The following is a 27,899-nucleotide window of genomic DNA, read 5'->3' on the forward strand; positions in this document are numbered from 1 at the left end:
GAAAATCTCTCATCAACTATGTGGCTGTCTCATTTTTCTTCTTATCATCTTCATCATTATGTTGGATTATAATCTACAGAGCTTCTCACTCAATTATTGCTCTGCTTCTAACCGAGCTAAGCACACTACTCTAACAGGTAAGTCTCTCTCCATTTCCGTTCCTGCTTTCTCTCTCCCTTTCTTTCCAGGCTCACGCGCATGTCTCTCTGATACTCCTGATTCTTCTTAGGCTCATAAATCTCTTATATGTCATGTCTTCATTTTCTTTCCTTTCAAACAATCCTCCTTTACGCTGTTCCAGGTAATCTTCCACCCTTCTTTAATTTCTTTCCCACCCAAAACAAAATTCATTAATTACTGCTTTTCAATTTTAGATTTTTTTTCTCCTTGCTAGTTTAATGTTAAGATCTTCTCCCTCTATATTATATGTAAGTCATTTTAAATTATTCTTAAAATTTAAAAAAATCTAATTTTATTTTCATTAAAAAGAGAGAAATAAAATTGAAAAAAAAATATTTTTTTATATTATTTATATTAGGGGCTAATAACTTATTTTGAAAGACCTCCTATAATTTTGATATTTGATAGGAAGGTGCTTATGTCATAAAAGATCTGAATTGTATAAATCTTATTTAGTACTCAAACGTGCAAAGAATATGTTGCCAAATTTTATTTCAAGATTCTTAAAAAAAAATTATTTCAAGATTTTTTTCATTAAAAAATCAATTAGTTGAAAAGAAAATGGTGTAGGATTTGTGCCAGGAATTTGATAAAAGCTTGGATATTCACAAGGCAATATCTTAAATGTTGGGCTCTTCGTTTATTCCGAAGTGTTGGACTTTGTTTATGTTGTTGGATTTGTTGATTCTGCTTCTAGTTTGTTGGTTTTGTCCTAGCACAATCTCTTGACTGAGTCACCTTTTATCCTGCAGTGTTGTTTTTTTTTTTTCCGGCCAAATATATCATTTCATTGGGCCACTTTTTAAATATGTAATGTATTAGTCTTTTTTTTTTTTGGTAGAATAATGTATTAGTCTTTAATAATGAATAAGATTTCTTTCCATTAAAAAAATAAGATAATATCTTAAGATCTTGAACTTGGGCTTGGGCCTCAAATTAACTAGATCAGCATTGGACGGAGGAGTAATAATGATTCCGATACCATATATTATAATTATAATTTAAAAAACAATATATAGTGACAATAATTTTTTAAATATGAACAATAGTGATGGTAATTAAATTTATAAAATAACACTAGTTATTAGTAGCTAGGGGTGTGCATTTTACTCACTGACCCGCAAACCCACTCGACCCGTTCAAAAACAAGTCAACTCATTCCCGTTCAATTAGGAAGAAAAACGGGTATGGGCTGGTATTTACCCGTATATGAATAAACAGGCGGATAACGAGTAAGACCGCGGGTGGCCTATACTCCCTCATTTATACTGTATATATTTTTTTATTTTTTAATCTCCTAAAAGACCAATCTTTAACCCAGAATTTGTATATATAAAAGAAAAACAACCTAAAAAGCAGACATAAAAAAAAGCCTAAACCACTTGGCGCAAATCATTCGTGAATATAAAAAAACACCATTCTGAATCTGCATTTCTGACTTTGCCCTAAATCCTGACTTTAAAGTTTAAAAAAACAAAAAAACTCATGTTGCCAATTTGTTGTTATGTGCGATCTGGATGGTGGATCTGGATCTGCAATTCTGCATTGCGTGAGTGACTAAGTGGTGAGTGTATGCCTTAAGTCCTGTGACTGACTCTACTCGTTCTGCCATTTATTGTCACACTTCGCCGTTCGCCTTGTTCTTCAGCTTCTCCCCTATTCGCCTAAGTCACAAGAGAGCTTTACTCATTCGCAGTCGCCACCCGCCAGTCGCACTTCATCCTTGTTCACCTAAGTCACGATCACGAAAGAGCTCCAGTCATTCGCATTGCCGTTCGCAGTCGCCAGTTGTTCTTCACCCTGTTCTTCAACTTGTCCCACGTTGGCCTGAGTCACGAGAGAGCTTTCAGCTTCATCTTGTTCTTCAACTTTAAATCGGTCGGCACAATGTGCAATGACTTTAACTTCAGCTTCCTCTTACTATTTCTCACATTATGCTTGGACAATCTCTGATTATAAATAAATAACATTTTTTATTTATGCTGTTAAGTGGATTTGTGCACCATTGTGAAGACCTTTTTTTTCACAATTTTGCCATGATCTTAAAGTTTTGATGAGTGATGAGTGATTTTTGAAAGTAGTCGTTGCAGGTAAATAGGTAGCCCAGACCTACCCATACCTACCCATACCAATTTGCACCCTTTTAAAAACAGGTACAAAAGGGTATAAGCGGGTAACGGGTCCAATTACGAGTGGCCTGTACCCACCCATTTACACCCTTATTGGTAGCAGAAAATCCAACTTCACAATTAGTAGATAGGTATTCAATTATTTCAAACTTTATTGTTTTTTTTTATTTTCAACTTTCAACTTTGTTTTAGTTAAAAGGATTATAAGTAGAATTGAACTCGTGACTTCAACCACTTACATGGGAACTTGCATGTCATTAGACTATAAAGTCATTCGCTCAACCTTTGGTTTTGGATTATCGATCATTAATAGCTTTTAGATTTTTTTTTGCCATGGTCTTTATTTTTCCTTGCCATTATGACTTTGACTAGGGATGTACACAAGCGAGTACAATGGCCTTACCCATTACCCGCTCATTTAAGGCTAAACAGGTGGCCACCCGCCCGTACCCGCATGTATCCATTTGCACTCGTTTTAAAATGGGGTCAAAATGAGTATGAGCAAGTATGGGCCACCCGTTTAACCTCAACAACCACACATCCATATCTCCAACAAATTCAATCTAAAACACAGACTCTCACCATTGCGATTGCATCAACACATTTGACTATATCAATTCATATGTCCAGCAAAATCAAGAAATCACCAATCTAAAAAATTCTTGTCTCTATTGTTACGATGTTACTGAGTAGGTGAGTACCAACTATAAACACCATAAAATCACAAATATTTTATTTCTTTAAAATCACAAAATCACATATTTAAGAAGTGGGATTCAGCCATTCAAGGATTTTGAAGAGTAGAAGAGGGAGGGAGAAATCAAGCAAAAAATACCCAACCAAGGAACGAAGGCCGACAATGCAAGTAGAGGGAGGTGACTCTGAGAAGGAGCAAGACGAGGGACATCGAAGTGCGAGTATGTGAATATGGTCTCGAGTTGAGTTTGTGCATTAAGTGCATCTCGCGTCGTCGTTGTGCGACTGCATTCTTCTACTTAGTTGGGAGAAGTGTGACTGCGTATCACCATCGTGCAACTGCAATCAGCGAAGGTGAGAATGAGGCTAAACTCTGAAGGTCATATCTTGTATGGGTATGAACCAAGGGGGAGGCAAACGGGTAAACCTCAGCTTGAAGCTCGAACAGTGAAGAAGTAGGAGATCGAATCTGATGAATTGATGAAGTTAGGGCTTGGGTGATAGGGACATACAAGACACGACACAGGGCAAGATGATGAGTGACTAAAATCTAAGTGTGAGGGTTCTGACTTTTGACTAAAGAAAAATGACTAAAAAAAATTATATACGGGCAAGTATAGGCCACCTAAGGCCTTACCTGTTATTCGCTCATTTATAGATAAATGAGTGACCACCCACCTGTACTCATTTTTCTCTTTTCATTTTTTGAGTATAGGTTGACTCATTTAGGAACAGGTTGGGCTGATACCCGGGTATACGGGTAAAATGCTCACCCCTAAGTTTGCCTCCTTCATTATTGGAATTTCCCTCAATTATTGTTGTTTTTTTGGCTTTAAATAATGTTCTATGTTCACTTCAATTCTAAACAATATTGTTATTTTGAAAATAAAATTACTCAACTAATTATTTTATTTGTGGCAAAAGCAATTAACATTTGAGGTCCATATCTATACTCGCAACTTTTGTTTATAATTGTTTTTAAAATCAGGTGGCATTGTCTGAGGTGGAAAAAATATTTGGCCACCATCATTTTTTTAATTTGGGTTAAATGGTAATATGACCTTAAATTATAAGCTTAGAGGTGATTTGAACCCATGAACTAATATATGGTACTCCCTTCATTTAAAAATGTAAGATATTTTTAATTGAATTTCACCTTCAATAAGATAATCACCTACTTTTTAACTAATCATGTCTTTTTATATTTACCCTTATTAAATACCTTACAATAAATATAAAGTCATTCATTAATAGGGGCACTTTTAAAAAAAATGGCAATGATTACATCTCAAAAGACTAAAAATATTTATATTTTTAAACATTCAATTCCTCAAAAAATATTTTTTATTTTTAAACAGAGGAAATATATATTGAACTTTGAATAATTAAACCTGAGACAAACCTCTTACAAAGCAAACACCCATTATGTGTGGGTCTACAAATTCTCTCTCCTCCCTCTGTCTCTTCCTCCTCTGGCTTTGCTCCTTCTTTTGAAAGTATAATGGATTCTTTGAGACCAAATCCTCCTCTTTTAATAAATAAATTCACCTTAAACTCATTTTCATCTACTTGTTATTCTCATCATTCTTCACTTTAATTTATCTCTACTATTTTTTTCAAAGAAAAAAATTAAAATAATAAAATACATATTTTTTAATGTCATCTATATATATCTAGACATATTCTTAATAATTCTTATCGGCCATTATACAATTTTCTATTGTCAAATACACAGCATGACAGATTCTAAGGTTAAATTAATAAATGTGCAGTATGTATAATACTCTAAAGTCTTAGAAAAAATATATATCTTCGATCATTTAACTTTACAGCAAGTCTAATTTTAGTTTTTTAACTTTATTTGGTTTTATATTAATCCTAAAGTATTTTCTTAAAAGACTCTAATCAAGAATTCTTAATTTCATTTTTCTCCTCTAATTGATTTGATCTTCTTTATATTAGAACATAAAAGAAGTCCTACATCTAAAGATTAGAATATATATTATAAATATACAAGTTTAGGAAGTATTTAACTAAATGACTTAAGTTATTTTTGGTGGAGTATATTATCTTTAAATATAATTAATATAAAAAATCTAACATAATATCATGAGCTATCTAGTTTAAGCCATTTGGTTAGACTTTAAAATTAAAAAAAAAAAAGGAGAGATTAGTAATATCATTCTCTTATGTATGTTCATTTTCTTATGCTTGTTACGTATCGGATGATTATTGAAGTTTTTCCCTTCTTGTTTATTTATTATTATTATTGTTTATTTATTTTTTGCAGTTTGTACTATATATTGATTCGTGTTTGGATTGTTCATTTTAGTTTTCTTTTTGTTGGATTGTTCTGCTAAAAACAGAGAAGGCATCATTCAACAGTACAGAAATCTCGCAAGAAAGGTTAGTATATGTTTTGACTATTATATTCTTTTTTTGGTTCTGTGTTTTATATATTTTGGTCAATTGAACTATGTTTAAAGTAAAATATACTAATCTTTCGTCTATTTTATCTTAATTACAAAGATCTTTCTTTTATTTTTTTAAGTACGTATAAACCTTTTTTAAAAGTAAAATTTACATAAGGCATACCTACCATTTATTGCAAAAATTTCATTCACATCTATCCAACTTTTAATTGACAACTAAATAACATATTTTGGATTAAAATTAAATACCTCTTTTTAATATAAATATTATTTAAGTGTCATTTAAGTTTTCAAATGATAATATTATAGTGCATATATTTTAATTTTTCAATCTAATTTTAAAGTTTTAGTTATATATACTTCTTTATATAGTACACTTAATTTTAAGCTTCATAAGATGGAAAAATTAATATTTCAAACACATCTGAATAAAAAAGAAGACTATGCCAATGAGCATGTAATTCAACTAGTAAGGAGTAGTGATAGCTTAACATCTCTAGGTATGCAACTATATTAACTTTGGTACTTCTCAATTCTCACTCAATTATCGTTCTACTTCTGAACAAGCTCACTCAAGTCTCTCCCTACACATACATGCCTCTCCCTTATTGATTCTTCTTAGGCTCATGAATCTCATATGTGTTAGATCCCCATCTTCTTTCCTTCCAAACTCTCCTCCTTCACACCATTTCAAGTAATCTTTCACCCTTCTTTCTTTCCCACCTAAAACAAAATTCATTAATTATTTCTTTTCAATTTTAGCTTTTTTCTCCTTCCTAAATTATTGTTAAGATCTATTCTGTCTATGTTATAAATTACTTCCAACTATTTTATCAGAATAAAGAAAGATAAATGTGTCTTAAAATTTTAAAAAATATTCTAATTTCAGTATTTTTTTTTTAACATAATATTCGAGAAGCCAAGTAGAAATAATAAATTAGGTTTAAATTCTCCTTTTAGGATTTTATTATTAAGGATAAAATTGAAAAATATTAATTAATAAAGTAATATAATAATTTTCTTAACATGTGCAAAATGTTTCTCAAGCACCTTTTTACATAGGACTGGATTGAGTACTTTATATTCAAGCATTCTTACATAACCTGTCGTTCTCTTCGTGATTTTGCGATCAACTTCTTTGAATTCCACAAACCGAAAAATTGAAAAAAAAAAACAGGGGGGGGGGGGGTAGCTTTTTTTAGATATATGTCCATTTTCTCATGCTGCTTCTTCTTATGTATTCTTATTGTTGAAGCTTTCCCCGCTTTGGTAAGTAGTTTTTGTGTGCCATGATTCGTTCTTATTTAGACTTTTTCTTGCCAGCTTTCTCGTGGTTGCTTGTTAATTTGTCCTTACAAGTTATCCAAAATTAAAAAAAAAAAAAAAGGAGACTTCCAACCAGTGTTGAAATCTCCCAAAAAAAAAATTAAGGTTAGTATATGTTTCGATTCTATTTGTTTTTGTTACTCATTGTCAGTTGGTTTATGTTTAATTTGAATTATTCGATTTTCTCACGTAGTGGGTGTAGTAGATAGCACCCAAAAAAAAAAAAAAACTAATGCACTAAAATGAAAAACCAAAATTTAAGTTGCATGACATATTAACTTTCAATTACATAAACTAATTACAAAAAAGAATGACACTTAAATTCTAAAAAATATCAATTTTATACCAATTACTCCCTCCAATTTTTATTATAAAACACTTTCAATTTTTATGCATATTAAGAAAAAAAATTTAATATCATAAAAAAGTGAGATATACTCTCATTTTTATTCTTGATTTTAAATAATAATATAATTATATTAAATATTTTATTGCTAATCAAGAAGGGATTAAATTGAAAAAAGTAGTTTAATTATTATAAGATGTCATATATTTTAGACCAAAAATTACTTTTAAAAAATGTCTTATAAATAAGACCAAAGGGAGTAAGTCTTAATAAATTTTATTAAAAAATGAGTTGAAAATATTTATTCATATTGAGCTGCAAATGTGAGAAAAATTATTATGAGTGACTTATGAGACTAAAATGTTGAATTTGCATTCATCACTCTGTCTGTGTCTCGTACTGTTCAAATTTATATTTGTAATCTATTTTTTAAATAAGTTTATAGTGATTCAACTATAATTAAATTAATCTTTTACACCCTAGTGTTATCCTCCCAAAATAAATAAAACAACAAAATGACTAGAAATTTGAACTGCCAACCGTGCTAACAAATACTCATTCCGTTTAAAAATATAAGGCATTTTTAATCGAATCTTACCATTCAATAAAGTTATTACCTACTTTCAAATTAATTTTATCTTTCTATATTCACCTCTATTAAATACCTAAAAATAAATATAAAGTTATTATTAATAGGGGCACTTTTAAAAAAAGGCAATGATTACACTTCGAAAGATTAAAAATGCCTTACATTTTTCAATATCCGACTTCTCAAAAAATGTCTTATTGTTCATATGCATATATACCATATCTTTTGCGTAATTGAAAAGGGAAAATTCCAATCACGTCCCACACAAGAAATTAATTATTGCAATGTTTCTTGATAATTGAAAATGCAGTTTAGTTTAGTTGGTAATGGATCTTGCAGTAATTAATTTTTTTATGTGGACTTCAAGGTAATTCTTCCGAATAAAAACTGTTACTTATGGAATACCAAAAAACAAAAGAAAAAAAAAAGCTGTTACTTGTAATTTAATAATTTGTGCACTTTCAATTTCGTATTCGTTTTTTGGCTGTTGTCATCTTTTGCGAGTTTGAAGGCAAGAAAAAAGGAAGGAAAGAAAGAAAAAACAGAGAGGTTTTTCTCTGTCGCGAGTTATCATCAATCAGAGTTCAAATCTCAGGAAAAACAAAACAAAACAAAAGAAGTGGTAAATATCCATTTAATTCAAGTGATTTTCCTCCTCTTTGTGTGTGCGCGTGTGCGGCTTCTTTTAATTACTTTTAATTACTATTTATTATCTTTTTCATCAGTTTCAATTTCTTGGAGTAAAATATCATTGAGTACTGTGGATGAAAGAAAATAATGCTCTCCTTCCTGCCTTTATTATAAAACACTCCAATCATTTTACGTATTTTAAAAAAATTAATTTTTTTATTAATATATTTTTATTTTTATCTTTAACTTTAAATAATAATACAATTATATTAAATACCTTTACATTAATTAAGAATGAATAAAATTAAAAAAAGTAATTTAACTATTATAAAATATCTTATATTTTGAATAAAAAATTACTTTTAAAAAATATCTTGTAAATAAGATAGAAAGAAATATCTTCTATTCCAGCTGGGATAGAATCCAATCTCCATTATGATTTAAGACTTAAAAGTCGACTTCTAACCAACCAATGTTGTCATAATCGAATGAAGCACTGGTCCGTTAAAATATAGTTGGACTAAGGGCTGGTTTCTGGTTTGATTGATTGAACCGGCCAATCCAAACGCCTAAATGCAATTCAACTCAGCCTGAAACCATTTTAAGAAATATTTAAAATATCTTTTAAGAAAAAATATAACTACTATCATTTAAAATATAATTTTTTACAACCTAAAATATTTTTCTATAAAACTAATATTAAGATAAAAAATAATTATTTTAAAATTATATATGCTTAATAATTAACAATTATTTTTGCACTTGTATCATTGTTAATTACATTAATGCATTGGGAGTCCTGGACAAATATTTATAACTGATGACATTAAAAAATATATCAAAATTTTCTATTCATAAAAGCTGTCATTAAACTTAATTAAAGCTTTTTTCAAATTATTAATTTGTTAAAGAATTAAGTTAAATAAAAAAACGTAAAATTTGATAGCCGACTTTAACTATTACAGTTCACTGATATATGCATGTGTATTATTTTATACCTCTTTGGCCACTATTATAGTCGCTTCTGATTAATCATTTCTGTGCTGTAGTATTCGTCTATTTGATTTTTTTCTTAAACCTTTTTTACAGTTTTATCTTCGTTGATTGCTTTTAGTTTTCCGCAAATTCTATAAAAATCCAAAAAAAAGAAAGAAAAATCTGAACAAAATGGAGGTTTCCTTGCCGAAGGCATCATCGAAGAAAGTTCAAAATCCTCCAGAAAAACAAAAGGTAGTAAGTATACATTTTTTATGATTTATTATTTTTGTGCTTACATTGCCATATTTGTCATTTGATCGTAGTATATAGTTTCAGCTTCTTGTCCTTGACTTACCATATTACATTAAAATTACATTTGGATGAGTGAATTTGGATTTAAAATTTTACATTTAAAATTTATAGATTTTAAATTCTATGTTTAGATGATATAAAAAGTTTTAAATTATAATATTAAAATTTTTTGTTTGGATCTTCACTAAAATTCTAAATTTTAAATTTCATGTTTAAATTTAAAGCAACTCGGACAACGTCGACAGTCTAGTCCTAGTCAAAATCGGCAATTTGGATGATTGACTTTTACCAAGATCAAAGAGCCGATGTCTAGCAGGATTGAACAATAGACTTCCAACGAGACCATACGCCAATGATAACTAGGACCAAATGGCAGACTTCTACCAAGACTAAACTGTTAGCATCGACCTGGGCCTGACTGTTGACTGGGACTAGAGTGCAAGCAAAGACTAGGTCGAGGTCACTAGTTCGGTCTCATTCGAAGTTGTCAGTTTCGATCATGATGGGATCTAGCTGTCCAATCTCGATCACAAAATGTTCTTTAGTCCTGGTCGGTGCCGGCAATTTGGTCACGATGGAAGTTAGCCTTGTGGTCCTAGCTGTCACTTGTACTTCAGCCCTGGTCGGCTCCGTTGGTTAAGCCTCAGCGGAAGTCAGCCTTCTGATCATTATCGTCACATATATTACAGTCTGGGTTGTCACCAATGGTCCAGTGTCGATTGGTGTAGGTAGTTCGATCCCAATAGAAGTCAATCGTCTAGTCTTGGTTGGTCCTGGCCATCCATTGTTGATCGATGGTGACAACCCTGTCCCGATCAGTAGTGGTGGGTGGTCTAGTCCTGGTTGCCACTGGCAATCTGGTTTTGTTTGGAGTTACCAAACGACCAGTCAAATTATAAAGAGATTGAGGTAAGATTTGAAATAATAGGGTTTTAGAAAGAATTTTAAATTACAAAGAGATTGAAGTAGAATTTGAATTTAAAAGTTAAATCCAAATTCATATATTTCTAATTTCCCAAACAATTGATTAAAAATTTATGATTCCATATTTCTTAAGAATTTTATGCTTTACACTATCCATTCCAAATTAAAAATTTACTATTTTTTAAAAAAATTTCTCCCTCTTATTTTCTTCTCACTTTTTCCTTGCTTCAAACTAAGAAAAATTGAAGATCTTATGTAAGGTTTCCATTACTAATCTTCATTTAACTCCTAAACCCAAGTAATCAAGGTGTTAACCCTAAAGGATTATCCAATTGTACAATCCAGTACTAAGTTGTAAATTTCAACAATGGGAATCCCAAGTTTTTATGGTTTAAAAACACTTTACAACATTTTCACTATTCATAAATTAGGGTTTAAAACTTATGCGAAAGTATAGGATCCTAAACAAGTCAATGCAATTGCAAAATAGTTGAAAACAACAAAATAGTGCAGCATAACAGAGGTGCGTCGTGGCTCACTATAGACACACTATGGCTGGTTGCTTTTGTGTATGCGTCGTAACATATTACACAAATTTTGACAACATAGAGTTGTCACATGACAGCTTCTAGGGCAAACTTCCGATGCACCTTATTTCTCCATTTGACATCCAACTGTGATGATTTAGGTGTTTATAGAGAGCTTTCTTTTAACTCTAGTTAATAGTACTAATTTCACGATCAAATTATTTTTCAATCAAAAGTCAGACATCTGTTTCAAAACTCACTCCTTTTCACTTAGATTCACAACTAGGGTGCCTAAACCATAATTCAAGTGTCAAAAATTATACCAACCTTCAGACTACACTCAAATGATAGTATAGGACTCATGCAACATACTACACATATCACTTTTTCGAAGCTCAACCCCTTGATTACAAAACAAGAGGGAGAGCCCAATTTTCATAAATCAATATATATATATATAAACTTCTTCCTCTACTCAAAAATATAAGGCATTTTTAAGTGAATCTCACCCCCTAATAAAGTAGTTACTTACTTTCAAACTAATCCTATCTTTTTATACTTACCCTTATTAAACACCCTATAATAAATATAAAGTCACTATTAATAGGGGCACTTTTGAAAAAATGTTAATGATTACACTTCAAAAGACTAAAAATACCTTACGTTTTTTAACATCCAATTCCTCAAAAAATGTCTTACATTTTTGAACGAAGAGAGTACATAATATTCATTCATTTACATTTATCTCTACTTGTACTAGTATTTTGATCTTATTTATCCTTTACCACATCACAAACATTCCAAGGCGCGAAATACGCATTTAGTTTATTTTTAACAATAGTGCAAGTAGCTAAAAATTAATTATATGTAAACTTTCAATGCGTCTCCTCAAGTTTAGATATTGCCAATTTTAGGTTAATTTATAATTCAACCATAAGAATAAATATTAATATTTTTGTTTAAATAATTTTCACACTTAAAAAAAAAAATAGTGTACCTGTGACTTTTTTTCCTGGCATTTATAGAAAACACTGCCGAGTAACGCAATAACTGTGTATCTTGAGGAAAAGAAAACACCCTTCAGGCAGCGTTTCGCTCAAGGAACGCCACTACAGGGCACATTTGCTTTCCCTTTCCTTTCCTTTCCTTTCCTTTTTCTTTTTCTTTTTCTTTTTCTTTTGCTTTGTTTTGTGTTTTGTGTTTTTTTGTTTTTTGGGATAGTTTTTCCTTTCTTTTTCTTTTTCTTTTTTTGTTTTATCATAAAGCATCGTGCCTTTCAAACCCTTCCTTTAGCTAATAAAGAAGATTGCTCGAATTAAAAAAAAAAAAAAAACAAACGAATAGAATAATTAATGTCATCATCTTCTATCAACTCCACCCTTCCATCATTTTCACGATTTGGAATTGGCAACTTCATTCAAGAAAATTAAAAGTCTGAACCTTATGATAAAACTAAAAAAAATTATGATAAAATTAAAAGTTTAAATGTAAGTGAAGATAATATCTCATGGTTGATAAAATTAAAAGCTTCATATCTAATTTTGACAATTTAAAATTTTTATTATTTTTTATTTTAGGAGTAATAAAAAATAAAAATAACATGTTAACAATCAATTTCATAAAAAAATTTATTTATAAAAATAAATATAAAAAATAATAAGATTTAAATGGTCTGAATCAAATGCTAACAAAGATCAGTTCACAAAATAGTCTTCGACCGAGAAAAACAAAAGCAAAATAGTCACTGTACATGTTAGCTTTGATAACACTCAGCTCGAAGAATTGAAATTAGACACTAGATAATGGCCCACAAAAATGCAAAGAAAGAATGTCACCAAAGAAATAATTATTCTTGATGGTGAAAATTCGATGTATAAAGGAACAAACTTTATATGTTGTTTTACTTTTTGGAACACCTTTATTTTGTTTTCCATGACCCTATGGATTTAAATTAATAGAGATGGCCAACATAATAATTGAGAGTTGTCCCTCTGGCCACGTCTATAAAACTTGGAAAACATAATAATTTAGGGAGAGTTGTAATATACATTTTTCATCTCAAATTATAGAATAATTTTATAAAAAATTTAACATCTCAAAATATAAAATATTTTGATAAAAATAAATTTTTATTAATGATTTTGTTTAAGATTATCCTTCTCATTATATTCTCTCTCTTTAATTTTTTTTTTATAAATGAAGGCTATTTTTAAAAGTTTATATTTTTATTTTGAACAAAAAAATTATAAATTTTATTTAATAAACTTTATTGGTATGCATAATTTTATCTAGAAAATATCTTATAATTTGAGTTTGTCTTAAATATAGGAGTTAATTGGCTGTTTAATTAGGTCCTTAATTTATCTCTTATATTTATTATTTTTTCCAAATATCATATAATTAGATTCTTATATGATGCATAAACATTGTTGATGATATTTTAATGTAAATGATTAAAAGCAGGAATATTTTAGAAAGAAAATTTAATACATAATTTTTTTTTAAGATAACTAACCAATATAAGTCTATAAATATGCGTGAATTAGTTAACCAACTCCTATATTTAGATGGAAGGAAGTAATATACTAAAATAAATCTCTTAACTAATGGTTTTAATTAAAATATTAAATTTCCAATTTATATTAATAAAGATAGATTTAAAAGAATAACAGTAAAAATAAAACAAGATTTTAAATTAAGTAACAATAATAAATGACATTTTTAAATCAAGCTCACATGGAAAAACCCGCATTGGATATTTTGGATTCCAGTGCATGGCAGATCGATGAGGTCACGTGGGTGATGTGAAATTCACATTGGGAGATTTGGTCCGTGAAATTATATTCACTATCTCTGCATTCCAATGATCCAGAAACTCGAGTTTCTTTTATTTCCAAGTCGCCCCGCCCTTGTCTCTTTGGTCTTCTTCAAATCTACAGTTGTGAATACTGTATTTTATTTAAATATTTTTAAAATTTAATAAAAATAATAATAAATAATTAAAAAATATATAAAAATATAAAAATAAAATTTAATCCTTTTTAAGATTACATTTTCAAAACAAAAAAAATATTTAATTAATAGAATTTAATTTTATTTTAACCTAGATACTTTTTATTGGTTAAGATTTTATTCTAGTTCATTAAAATAATAAAAAATATAAAAAATACAAAAATAAAATTTAATTCTTTTTAGAATTATATTTTAAAAGATATATATAATTTAATAAAATAAAAAAATATATCTTGCTTAAATTTTTGAAAAATCTCTATCAAATTATTCTAACCATTCAAAATATTGAGGATTAACTTTTGAGAGTTAATTCTTTTAAATTAATTTTAAAAATAAAAAGAAGTATTGAAAAAAAAAGTAAATGGGCTGGATGAAACATTGAATTGTCAGCATTTCACCCATAGCCCAAAAAGAGGCTTTCACCCAGCCCTCCCCGCGCGAGCTATTGAGAAAAAAAAAAGGGTAGAGAAGATCGACGAAAAGCAGAAGAAGAAACCCAGAGAAAACGCCAGACTTAACGCAAAAGATGCAAACACACACACAAAAAGCTAGAAGCAGAGAGCAGACTCACTTGTGACTGAGAAGAGCATAGCAGATGCACACACAGACACTTTCAACGCGGGCAGATAGAAGAGGCGTGCACGGCAAGAGGAAGACCAGGTATTTTTACTTCGACTAAGAAGACGGAAAGGGGAAAGCGAGAAAGAGACCGAGAGGGGAAGAAGGCTGAATCTGGGTTTTAGGAGAGGCTTTGAGCAAGAGAGACAGGAGGGAGAACCGAGAGTCAAGAGAGATTGAGCGATCTGGAGAAAGAGGAGGGACCGGAGGTCTGAAAGGGGATCGAGGATGAAAAAAAGACCAGAGGAGACCGAGAGAGATTTTGCTTCTATTTGGGGAGAGAACGCGAGAAGGAGGGAGGAAGAACAGAGGAGACTGAGATTAGAGTTGGAGAGATTTTTGGCAAGGATTTTTGAAAAGAGCTGGGTTTTATTTTTTTTTTAGAGTGATCAAAAAGAGAGAGGACCGAGAGTTGAGAGAGATTTTTCTAGAGATTTTTTGAAGAAAGACAGAAGAGGCAGAGAAGAGCTATTGAGAAAAAAAGATTGAGCATTTGAAGAAAAGAGACAACACAAAACAGAAAGGAAAGGAGTCGGGCGAATAAGACAGAGGAAGAGCTGAGTTTTAAGTGAGTAACGATTTTTGCATTTCCATTCTTCTATGCTTTATGTGATCAGAATCTCAGACATGTCTGGAATCTGTTTATTCATGAGGATGAGGTGAACAAATCTATTTCTTTTTTGCTTGGGTGATTTGAAAATTTCATATCTACTTTGCAATATTGAAAAGAGACAATATGATATATAATGCTTGCTTTTCTTTCCAGATTAGTATGCTTATTAGATGTTTGATCAAATGTTTGAATGTGGAATATTATGTTGAAAGGAGTTTTTGGCATGTGGATTTTCGTTGTTGCTATTTTTGATCTCTTTTTGTGATGATGTTGCATTAGTGTTTAATTTCATTCGCTTGGGTTGGTTCTCTTAATGAGAGATATAATGGGCTAAGGGTGCACCATTTATGATTCCAAATGAAGTATTTCACTTTCAAAATCATCTGTACTCCTCCTCCTTTATTTCGTTTGCTAAAATTCAAGATTGAATGGATTATATCTTACTACCAGTAAGCTTCCCTCAAGGTTTTATGGGATTAGCACAATGATAATGGAAGTTTTAAAATTTATAAATCTGGGATGAATTGTTTTGTGCGAGCATGATAGAAAGTAATGCACTTTCTCCCAATTTAATCTCATTGAAATCCACTGTTGCATCATGAAGTTTGCTACTCTTGTACCAAGCTTGGTGGTCTTTTTGTGATTATGGCCACATACATTCGTTCCCCTTGCTGCATTTGGAATGTTCCTTTTTTATCAAATTTTAGTCTCTTTAATTGTTCATGATTTCACTTAAACTAGACACAGCCCCGTGGTTGCACGGGTAGGCAAATTCAATAAAATGTAAATTCAAGTAATGATATTAGAGTTCAAAAAAAAAAAATAGTTGTAATGTGTAGTACCTAATCAAAAAAGAAATGACGCATAACTTAACAATAGTTATTGTATGCAGGAAAAAAAAAGCTTGATAAGGAAGTCAAGCATTTGTTAACAAAGTTCACTATATATGTAGCTCAAAAACAAAGTTAAAAAAAAATCAACCATTTGTAGTTTTGCATAGTAGAAATGAAATGCCAACCTAAATTTGAAATTGTGTAAAAGATGAATATTATTCATACAATTGTGTTGCACAGGTTGGCTAATCCTTAACATATACTCCCTCCATCCCAAATTATAAGACACTTTTAGACAAAATTTCATATACCAATAGAGCTTATTAAACACATTTTACAACCTTACTTTTTCAAGAAAAAATATAAACTTTTAAAAATGTTCTTCATTTAATACTCCATTGATAAAAGAACATTGAAGAAAGAGAATATATAGTAAAAATAATATTGAAAAAGTATCATTAATAAAATTTTATTTTTGTCAAAGTGTCTTATATTTTAAAATGTTGAATCTTCTCTAAAAGTATCTTATAATTTGAGATGAAGGGGGTAATATATATCACCATGTGCCATGGGTTGGCTAAACACATATATGGCTATATTATAATATTACTTTATTATATGACACACACACACATATAGTTATACTATAATACTACTAACTACAGGTTGATCTTTTGACTCTCATGATATCATATGATACACACATATAAATTTAAATAATGATACCATAATATGTGACACATGGTTAAGAAAGATAAATGAAGTATTACCTAAATAAAGCTATTGTATTTGGCAAAAAAATGTTTAATAAGGATGTCATTCTTCACTATGTAGTCAACTCAAAAACATTTACAAAAAATCATACATTTGTAGCTTAAAAGTTTTAAAAAAAATTGTAAGGTTTGAGGTAATGAGAGATTTATTTGTACATTATATTAATAGTATTTGACATCTAAATGAGTAAAATTGAACTAAATAACTAATTATTAATTTATATTTCAAACAATTTGATTCCCACATAAACTTCTAGTACAAATAATATGCATAATGCACAATATAACTTTGCCACCAATATAATCTTCCCTGACTTGGCCTATAAATAAAAGTAATAAAATAATAGATAGGTAGAGGCAAGGGGCTCTTGCCCAACGCTTCCATCTAAGAAAATAAGTATATCATACATATTCATACATATGGAAGTGAATTTGGCTCAAGGAAAAATACATATACAAAATCATTGTCCATAGAATAAAATTATTCTCCAAAAATAAACAACTAAATTGTAGAATCTAGAATACTATAAAACAACTCTGCAAAGGCTTGTGACTAACTCATCCTAGAAACTTGCTCAAGCTAATTTATTTATAGGAATAAAAAAACATTATTGTAACAGGGAATAGCATAGCCACCATACTCACACAACATCCTCTTAGTCTTTCTCATTTTTCTTTAATGGCTTACAAAGAGCAACTTGCCTATTTCTATCACTGATGGATAAACTATGTAACCTTAATATATTGCATGCTATCATATTATTTATGATATAAGAAAAGCAAAAAATCAATGCGCAGGTTGCTGAGTTCATTGCACAATGCTCAAGGTGTCCTTCCATATCACCATCCTTTAAAAAGACATCCTATCAATGGATATATATATATATATATATATCGCCAGCTGTAAGCATACATTAGTTTTAATTTAAATAATGACAGAAGGCAGCTCGCAATCTACTGGTGAGATGCCCCTGCTAGTACATTGCACTTCTCTGCATAAATCAAAAACATGTTCAAAAACAACAATTTAAAAAAACAATCAAGATATAGGGGAGAAAATTCAATATAATAAATATAAATGTTAGATGGTAATACTCTAACTTACTTTGGCTGGACTCTAGTTAAATAACAAATCCCTCAAGTATAAAAAGATCTGAGCTCTTTGTGGAAAGATCATTTGAACCCTTCTACAATTGATGGACACAATGAAACATACAGATAGGATAAGGAACCACACATTATGATTTATAAAACTCAACTGTTTTAATAAGCGTAGGAAACCATAAATTAACTACAAACATTCTTTCTCTTCATCTTTAACTCCGTTCAGTCTACTGCTTCTAAATATTATGGATATCCAGCACTAATCTCAACCTAAAAGGGAGAGAAATCATTTATAAGAAGCCATCTGATGCTCCATACAACAAATCAAGTGTTAAACTAATAAAAAAAGTTAGAAATCATAATAAAAAAATGAAGAGAAGAAAGGACAAGGACAGTTCAGGCAAAGCTAATAAAATAGAGCTGTGATATTTGAGGGTGAAGACAAGATTCTAATGATGCCATGGTGGCCACTCAATTTGAAATTCAAATTCAAACTATTAATAATGAATTGGTCACGTGTCAGAAGGAAAGTACTACAATGAGGATGTGTGCAATGGGAGTGTCAGTGGAAGTAAGTAATAGACACAAAGATAGTTTTTTAGGAGCCAAAAGGAAACTACTACTGTGTAATAGAAAATAATTGATAGATAAAGGATAAAACCTTAATGTCTTATGTTCCATCGAATTATATATGATATAGGGACTGATAAAAAACAGCAAGCACATTTCATACTTCAGTGCACAACACTGAAAGTGTCCTTTTATACCTATACCCTAACAACCGTGTCCCATCATACTTAATAAATATGAAACTTTTATCAATACACTGAGTAACCATAGGTGTAAAGCTAATCCTGTAGACTTATATCGGTCAATCAAAAGATTATTCATAATCTATAAATAACAAAATCACAAAAGCAATGCTTTTTAAGATATGTTTTCACAATGTCCCATGACTCTAAAAAGCAACGTGATAGCAAGTCTACTATAAGAGCTCCAGACTAAAAGAAATAACATATTAACCATTCACCATGCCCTTTTTTTATTGATGCATCAAGGGATCATATTCACTTAATGTCAGTCTCACATAATTTTATTTCATTATTTCTTGATCATTCACCACAAAGTTAAATTAACAATTTCACATTATATTATTAACACTCCTCGTTCATAACCAATTCACTAACAGGTCCTCATGATTCACCTGATTCTTCACATCTAAATTGTAGCAACCGGTTATGGAGAAATGGGTCATGTCAACAAAAAAAGAAGACTGAAAAAGAAAAAAAAACAGGATAAATAATTGATGAATAACTAAAAAAAAGATATAAGAGAAAGAAAAAGAAAATAAAAGATTAAACCAAATATTATATTTTCTTTGTAGAGGGTAGTTAGTGACAGGCTAATTTTCAAACTTTTTGCTAAAAATCATGTGGGAAGAATGGATTACTTAAAGTCAAATGTGATAGGACCAAATGGTGAGGAAAAAAGGCAAAAGTTATGTAAATAACTTGTCAAACAAATATAAGTCTGCCTTATTGACACTGCTACAATAAGAAGACATATGGTATAACTGGAAAATAATGATAGTAATGTATAGGCAACCTGTCGGTCATAACAAATAAAGGATTAAGAATGATTTTGAAATAGTTGAGGTTTGAGAGATGGACAGAATTCCAACATCTAAAGGCAGAGCCATAAACAGTTGAATTATATGAATCCCTACTCTTTATAGTGCCATTACAAGAAAGCATTCCATGAGATGTAACTTAGTATTTCACCTTTTCTGAGACTTTATTGTTACTGCCATTTAGCAGCTCAGGAACCATTTAAGGTAGTGTATATGAATATTGAGCATTTGAAAAGGGATCTTCAACTCTTCAACATTTGAAATCCATGTTCTAGCTCCTTCCCCCCCACACACAGTAGCTACCACACAAATAAATAGAAGATTGAAGAAGAAAAAACAGGGTAAATAACTAATGATTAAGCCTAAAAAAAAGTTAAAAGAGAAAGAAAAAGAAAATAAAAGAAGCCTTTGAACATGTTCTTACTCCATGTGGTGTTAGTTCAGTTGTTATTATTCTTCTTCATCACCGCTGTGCTTGTGGGTCTGCAGGGAGTCGATGCTTTAAACATATTAAGCACCACCAATCCCATCTTCATTAGTTCTAGGTCACCGTTGTTGAACTCAATTATTCCTTTTGCATCACTGAGCTCATGGAGAGGACTGGTGATAAAGATAAAGAAACTTAACAGACAATTAAAATGATGGGTCAGTTTCTCAACTATTTTAATTATGTAGAGGCAAACCTTTTTAATTATTTAGGAAAGAGCATGGTGATTTGGCTTCATATTTATCCTAAGCAAAGTCAATATATGTCATGACAAATTTAAATCCTCGATTATTCTGTTACTTATAGTTAAGAAAATAGCAAATAGTGGTTTGATGGTAAAAGAACATATTATAAAAGTTTAAATGATACATTTTAAACCATTGACAGGTAAAGTGATTGGCATATAATTCAAAATAGAGGAAAATACTCAATCTACCTACCAATCCTTTCAGCATAAAATACTGTCAAAATCTTATTAGGACATAAAAATGGCTAATGACATCGATACTTGAGCTTAAATGCAATAAAAGGGAGCGAAGAGAGACCGAGATGACCTCTTTGGTTACTTGCTCTAGCAATGCCAATAGCAGCAACTCAGCAACTCCTGTAGTTTGAGGTTGATCATTCTGTCTCTTTCTTCTAAAAGAATACGTATCATTTCTTCTTCTCTTCACCATGATTCAACATCAATCCTTGATCCCTGCAGAATAATGTAAAAATGACATTTTGATAGTTAGAAAGCTAGACACGCAAGGAATATAATAGATGGTTAAGATTTGATACCTTGGTGGCTAGATGATGAAGTTCACAAGTTGTTCTATAGATTCAAACAATCAAGATGATGCCGTTCAGCTCTTTAAGATAATATATATCTGTAAAATACATAAAGCATGTATATTGGCCGAAAGTGTAGAAAAATCAAAGCAGCCTAAGAAGAAAATGGGAGAGATTAAGGATTTTCCTCATGAGTGATGACCGTTTTTTGAAACACAAAAGGCAAGAAAAAATAGACAATCATTTTTTGGCTTGTCTATAGTGTAACTAAATTTCTGTTGTCGACTTCAATTTCCCGTCATATCCACAGCAGAGAAATGGGATGAGATGTAGAAGGAAAGATGAGATGAGGTAGACAGAGAAAAGGCAGCCCATACCTACGGTAAAGGAAGAGGTGGTCAGAGGAATCAGAGGATCTGTGGCTTGGCGGAAGCGGTGGTTGGAGTCGGAAGAATTGGAGAACCTTTCCTCAAATGTGAGTTGAGTGATTGAGCTTACAGGAGAAGTAAGGATGCCGAGACAGAGCAAATGGTTAGGAAAACAAATGAGTCTGGTTTATTGTGGTTGAGCGATTAAGCTTATAGGAGAAGTCAAAAGCTAGGTACTGTTGCCCTCTGAAAAATGAAGATAATGCAGTACAAAATAGGCAGGGAAGTCTTATAAAAAATCTTCTCCTAGATCCATGTATTAATTAAACCTCCCCTTAAGCCGTGCGTTGATGGCGTGAAGTTGACACTGTAGCTAAAGCCGAGTACTGTTCATAGAGCTGATGAACAATGTTTAGTGTCTGGAGTCGTGTTTTAAGAGCGGCTTGCCTGCAATAGATTTGTTATTAAGATTGATTTTATTAATGCTTTCACTTGTGCTGTCTCAAATTATGAAAAATGCATTTCTTAACGAATGAGTTAAATGATCAATGAAATAAAATTTGCAACACTGTGCGTACATGTTTATGTACCAAATTATGACCCTTGATCCTCACTGCGATCCTATTCATCTTGAATTTAAATATGTCAATTTAATTTTGATTTTTGAGTCAACACAAGTAACAGGTGTTTTATTTAGAACAATACCCTGTAATAATAAGTATAATATTGTCATTGGGTAGTTTTGTGAATAATAATTGGGTAAAAGATAGAAGAAGCAACCAGCAATTGGTAAAAGATTTTGTTTGTTGAGTAGTTAATTAAATCTAAGATATATAATAATCATAATGATGATAACAATAATAAAAGAACATATTTATGTTTATTTTCCATGTGAGATTTTAAGAATCTTTGTAGGAATTTAAATGATTTCATATCGTGTAAATTAATAAGATTTCGCAGATATGAGAATAAAACTTGTATATATTTATATGAGTTTCAAAGGCCTATCATTATTATAATTTAAATCAATAAAATATTTAAGTCTCATGTGAGATTTCAAGAATCTTTGTAGAGACTTAAATTAATCACATCCTCGTGTGGGATAATAAGTCCTCGTAGATGTCGCGATTATTAATTTTTATGAATAAATGAATTTTGTAAATAAAATAATAAACATTTTTGTAATTAATTAAATTAATAATTTTGAATTATGATCCATTTATTAATGAGATCTTTAAGTTATGTGAGATTTTTGAATCTCCGTAGACCTCTAAAATAATCACATTATCACGTGAGTTAATAAAGCTTCGTAGGAATAACGATTAGGATTTCATATGAAAAAAATATACATTACATGCATAATAAATCTTGAAAATTAATAAAATATATTTAAATAAATTTAATTCTTTTATTGTGTGAGATTTTGAAATCTTCGTAGATATTTAAAATAATTGTATTATCGGATGAGCTAATAAGGCTTTGCAGGTATTGCAATTGAATTCCCAATCATAAAATATAAAAAAAAATTAAACTCTTTTCTTTTCTTTATTCTGAAAATTTAAAAATTAAGAAAATAATTAAAATTAAACTATTTTTGCAATTTAAATCACACATATCAAATTTTAAAAAATTATTTTATTTACAAAATGGTGAATTATTTTTAATTAATTTCTCTTCAAAAAGATATTTTCACCAACAAATTTATAAGCTCAAACTACGTGGACTTTGATCCCCATCACAGGGTATGTAGGCCTCAGAATCAGATTCTGAGTCAAGTCCTCTCTTGTAAATAAATAAATATTTCTCACTTAATTTTTATTATTTTTATATCAAACACATGAATAAAAAAAGGATAATTAAAATAACTTTAAAATTATATTAATATAGCACAATAAACTTCAGGTAACCGTTCTTACGAACGGGTGTTGTAGGGTGCCTAACACCTTTCCCACACTCAATCGACTCCCAAATCTATTTTCTTATTTTGCTGACCATCCTTATTCTCCTTTAAATGGTTTTCTAAGATTTAACTTAGAATTTTGGTGGTGATTCTCGTTTCATCTGGTTCTCTTGAAGGTCGAAACCTCCGTTCGTGTGCCGTCCACATTGTATTTCTAGGTGCGACAGCAGTCTAATACTTTCCATGGTTAGTTCATGAAGCTGCAACAAGGTGTCTTATTCACATAAGCAAAGCGTTAGTCGGTTAGTTTAGACGTGGAGATTTTTATTTTCTTTCCTTCTCCTCTTTCCCCTCCTCCTTCATTCTCCTTTTTCTTTATTCTCCTTCTTTCTCTGTAAGCCTCAAAACATAGGATTGACTAAAGTAATGGTGGAAACCCAACTCATGACCCGCCTAGTTCTTTAAAAACTGTCGCTGATTTCCCGGTTCAAAAGTCAGTTTAGAATGGCTCAACCAGATCTAACCCTCAAAACAGTCTAAACTATTAGAAAGAGTCATTTGGACATTCGATCAATGGTTGGACCAGTTCAATCATCCGGTGGTCTGTAGGTTTCATATCAGTGCACTCCTAACTTTATCATTTGTCTAAATAATTTGGCTATAATTATAATGGTGGTGCTTTTATTCCATTGCACTTTCTAACAAAAAAATATCTTATAATTTAAAATAAAGTAAATTTATCAAAAGGGAATGTGGTCTGGTGAAAATTCTCATAGTGTCTACCCTCAGTTTCTTGGTTCGACCATATCCTAGAAGAGAGGAGCTTTATTTTTGGGAAAACATAACTTTACGTTTTTACATTTTGCTTGCGTTTTGCTATAAGTCCCTATATTTTTTTCTTGTATTTTAGGTCTTTATACTTTTATTTTTTAGTGTTTTAGATCCTAAATGAAAGGACCTAAAATATCAACAAACAATAGTGTAAGGATCTAAAACACAAAAAAAGTGCAAGGACTTAAAATAAAATACGAGCATAGTACAGGGACTCAGTTATATTTTTCCTTTATTTTTGCTTCAGCCCAATTAAATATTCAATTTTTCTCTTCAAATAAAAAAAGCTGAGAGGCTGAAACTAAACTTACATTTTGTATTTCTTTTCTCTGCCTCCCTCATCTTCATCGATTTTCTCTGTGACCCTTTCCCCCATCCTTCCTCTTCTTCCCTTTCTTTTGCTAATTCAGTCCAACCTTGTTCACAAGAAAATCCCAATTTTGATTCACATGCGGAGATAAGTTAACATTTAACACCAAAAACTAACTAATCTTAGGACGAGTTAATGGTTTGATCACTTTTGCACTAACTTTAATCATGTTATAGACATTTTTATTCCTTTGCCCCTAAATTATAATATTATGGGTAGGTAGTAATGCGACTCAGTCAAGAGAACTCAAAATGCTTGGTTAGAGGCAAATTTAAAGGGGGCAAGTTAGAGGCAAATTTAAAAGGGATAATTTCATTTAAGGACTTGAGAAAAAACATATTTTCTAGTGGGTCCTAAAAGATTTTAAACCTTCAGTTCAGCCCTCGGGGATTAAATTAAAAATAAGTTGAAAATAGAAAAGATAAAAATATTCTCATTTCAAATATTAAAAAAACCACATGCCACCGTCGCTGGAGCACCAACGTCAGTGACTGAAACCTTGCTGGCGACGGTAGCCACTGGACCTCTATCGTCGGAGCTCCTGCAATAGCTAGCAAATTAAATTTTTCAAAGGTGGCTAAGGTGGGTGTAGAACTCTTGACTCCTTGGCTCAACAAAAAGTTTTAGACCACCAAGCCACTCAACCCATTTAATCATATAATGCATATAATTACATATATAATAAACTCTGTTTCCAAATCACTTAATTATTACGTTACCTATTAATCGTGTAACTTTACTTGTTAATACCTTAACAACACTTGTTAATTGCTTAAATTTTCTTGTTGATCCTATGACTCCTGCAACAGAATTAAATTACTTTTTAATCGCGTAACTATACTTGTTAATAATCATGTAACTTTACTTGTTAATTATGCAACAATACTTGTTAATTGCATAGCTTGACTTGTTAATATCATAACAAAACTTGTTTAACTGCTGTTTCGAAAAAGCAATTAAATTACTTTTTAATTGCATAACTTTACTTGTTAATTCCTCAACAATATTTGTTAATTATCTATTATCACTTGTTAAATGAACATATAATTTACATAAAAAATTAAGTTTGTCAAATAATGAAAGCGATGACAGTCAAGTCTCCCTTATCAGTATCCATCAAACTAGATAGATATTCAATTACATAAGCATATATATGGAGAGAGATATATATATATATACACCCTAAAAAACAAGTATAAAATTAACAATTAAAATTGAAGAAATGACAAACTATATTAGGCTTTTAATAAGTATACTTTTTATTATAATACTTAAGAGATTTGAAAATAAGATTTATTATGCAAATAATTTTGAGGAAGTCACGGAATTAATAAGTAAAGTTGCGTAATTAACAAGTTAAGTTGCGCAATTAACAAGTATTGTTGCGTAATTAACAAGTAAAGTTACATGATTAACAAGTAATGTAGTTCAGTTGAAGGAATTATGTATTTGACAAGTGAATTTAAGTAATTAATAAGTCCTGTTAAGATATTAACAAGTACAATTACGCGATTAACAAGTAATGTAATTTTGTTGTGGAAGTCACGGACTTAACAAGGAAAGTTAAGTAATTGACAAGTCTTGTTAAGGTATTAACAAGTATAGTTACGCGATTAACAAGTAATTTAGTTCTGTTGCAGAAGTCATGGAGTTAACAAGGAAAGTTAAGTAATTAACAAGTCATGTTAAGGCATTAATAAGTAAAGTTACGCGATTAACAAATAATATAATAATAAAGTAATTTGAAAACAAGATATATTATATATATAATTTTATACAATATATGATTAAATAGGTTGAGTAGCTTGGTGGTCCAAAAGTTTTTGGTGAGCCAAGGGGTCAAGGGCTCTATACCCACCTTGGCCACCTTTGAAGAATTTAATTTTTTATAATTCTCCATCCCTTATCGGTGGTGGTCCAACTGGAGGCCAAAGGTCCAACAATGGAGGTCCAATGGCTGCTGTTGCTAGCGAGGCTTCGGTCACCAGCGGTGGTGCTTTGGTGACGGTGGCTGGTGATTTTTTTTAATATTTAAATTGAGGATATTTTTATCTTTTCTATGGTCAACTTATTTTTAATTTAATACTTAAAAATTGAATTGAAGTTTTAAAATCTTTTAAGGCCCACAAAAAAATATGCTTCTTCTTATATTCTTTAATGAAATTCTCCCAATTCAAAAGGGGGCAAGGAGAGGTGCTTGCTCCCCCACATTTATATTGTACTTTAATAAAAGTTATGAATCTTAATTGTAAAAATTTTTAAAACAAATTTTAGCCCCCCACACCGAACAACCCCACCTTTAAGAAAAAGAAATCAATTTGCTTTATCCGTTCTTGTCGGGCATCCCATGTGTAGAGCTAGGGCTGTGCAAAAGTCTCGTAGTCTCGTTCGGTCCGGTCCGACCCATGAAAATCCGGTCCTGTCCAGTCCTATAAAATGCTGGTCCTATAAGACCAAAAAAACCAAAAAGACAGGACTGATTTTTCGGATAAGATCAGACTAGAGACCAAGCATTCTCTGGTCTTGATTGAGTTTGCTCTCATTCTCAATTTCTTTAGTGCGCCAAAGCCCTTGCCCCTACCTTGCACTTTGCACTTTGATCTTGATCTATTCAAACTTTGAAGGAACATGTCTGTGAGCTGATTTTTATTACTTCTGTTCTTGCTAATTTTTTTCCTCTGGTCTATTTTCAGTCTTTCTTCTGATTTTTTATTGAAGTTATGTATTTAAATCATTTAGAGTTTGGACTGTAACTAAAATATTATTTCCTTAGTGTTAGAAATTATTATAGATTTATTATGATTATAAGTGTTTTTATTATCTTAATTGAGTTTGTTAAGTTGAAATGGATTATTGGTCATCATAGAGAAAAAAAAAGAAAAAAAAAAGGCCAAGTGAGTATTGGACTAACAGGACCAGTCTCCCAATCCTATGAACCAAGTCCGGTCTTATTAATTTTCGGGTTTTACAGGTTGCCTAACTCAGTCTTTTTTCATGAAAAGGATCAGACTCCGAATTAAGTTAAAATCCAGTCCTGTCCAATCTTTTGTGCAGCCCTATGTAGAGCTGGCTATTGAGCAAACGCCTGCGGCCTGCCCATGTGATATCACCGTAACTCGTTCTTCGAAGGGAGAGACCGAAGGGGAAGCTGATTTTTTACCCCACCGTAACAACCAATCCGAGAAGCCATAACTCTTGGCTTGAAACAGAACCTACCTTTTTTTTGAAAAATTTTATAACTAAACATGCTTTAGTTATTTTTATTTTTTTTAGTCCATGCTAATAAAAAAAATTCATCATTTGTTTAAATGTCAATTGTTAATATTTGAATAAGTAAATTTTAATTAATTCATACAATTTAGGAGAGTTAATTAAATTTATAATTATGTCTGAGATGAAAATGTTTAACCTACAATGTCCTTCTAATTAATGTTTATTTCACTATTCATTTATAAAAAGTAATTTAATAAAAATACAATAAATCTTTCTAATTTTTATGTCACAAGATTTTTTTTCT

General features: G+C 30.7%; 2 long non-coding RNA genes across 5 annotated transcripts; one reads left to right on the forward strand and one right to left on the reverse strand.

Moving 5' to 3' along the window:
* Positions 1-67: 67 nt before the first annotated feature.
* On the forward strand, positions 68-27,622 carry LOC129317085 (uncharacterized). Of its 4 annotated transcripts, none has more exons than XR_008594914.1 (5): positions 68-301; positions 5,372-5,411; positions 6,761-15,267; positions 17,717-17,878; positions 27,437-27,622. It is a non-coding gene; the product is annotated as an uncharacterized LOC129317085 (long non-coding RNA). The 4 variants fall into 4 exon arrangements; XR_008594912.1 differs by lacking the exon at positions 27,437-27,622 and adding an exon at positions 21,224-21,772 and having other exon boundaries at positions 17,717-20,297; XR_008594913.1 differs by lacking the exons at positions 17,717-17,878; positions 27,437-27,622 and adding an exon at positions 21,224-21,772.
* LOC129317086 (uncharacterized) lies at positions 17,794-21,040 on the reverse strand. Its single transcript, XR_008594916.1, has 8 exons — positions 20,923-21,040; positions 20,694-20,839; positions 20,077-20,252; positions 19,804-19,951; positions 19,227-19,295; positions 18,218-18,292; positions 18,024-18,105; positions 17,794-17,910 (listed from the first exon to the last, which is right to left on the reverse strand). It is a non-coding gene; the product is annotated as an uncharacterized LOC129317086 (long non-coding RNA).
* Positions 27,623-27,899: the final 277 nt, after the last annotated feature.

This window comes from Prosopis cineraria, unplaced genomic scaffold (assembly GCF_029017545.1).
Source record: "Prosopis cineraria cultivar Desert tree isolate PC_DT_omini unplaced genomic scaffold, ASM2901754v1 PC8, whole genome shotgun sequence".
NCBI lineage: Eukaryota > Viridiplantae > Streptophyta > Magnoliopsida > Fabales > Fabaceae > Prosopis > Prosopis cineraria.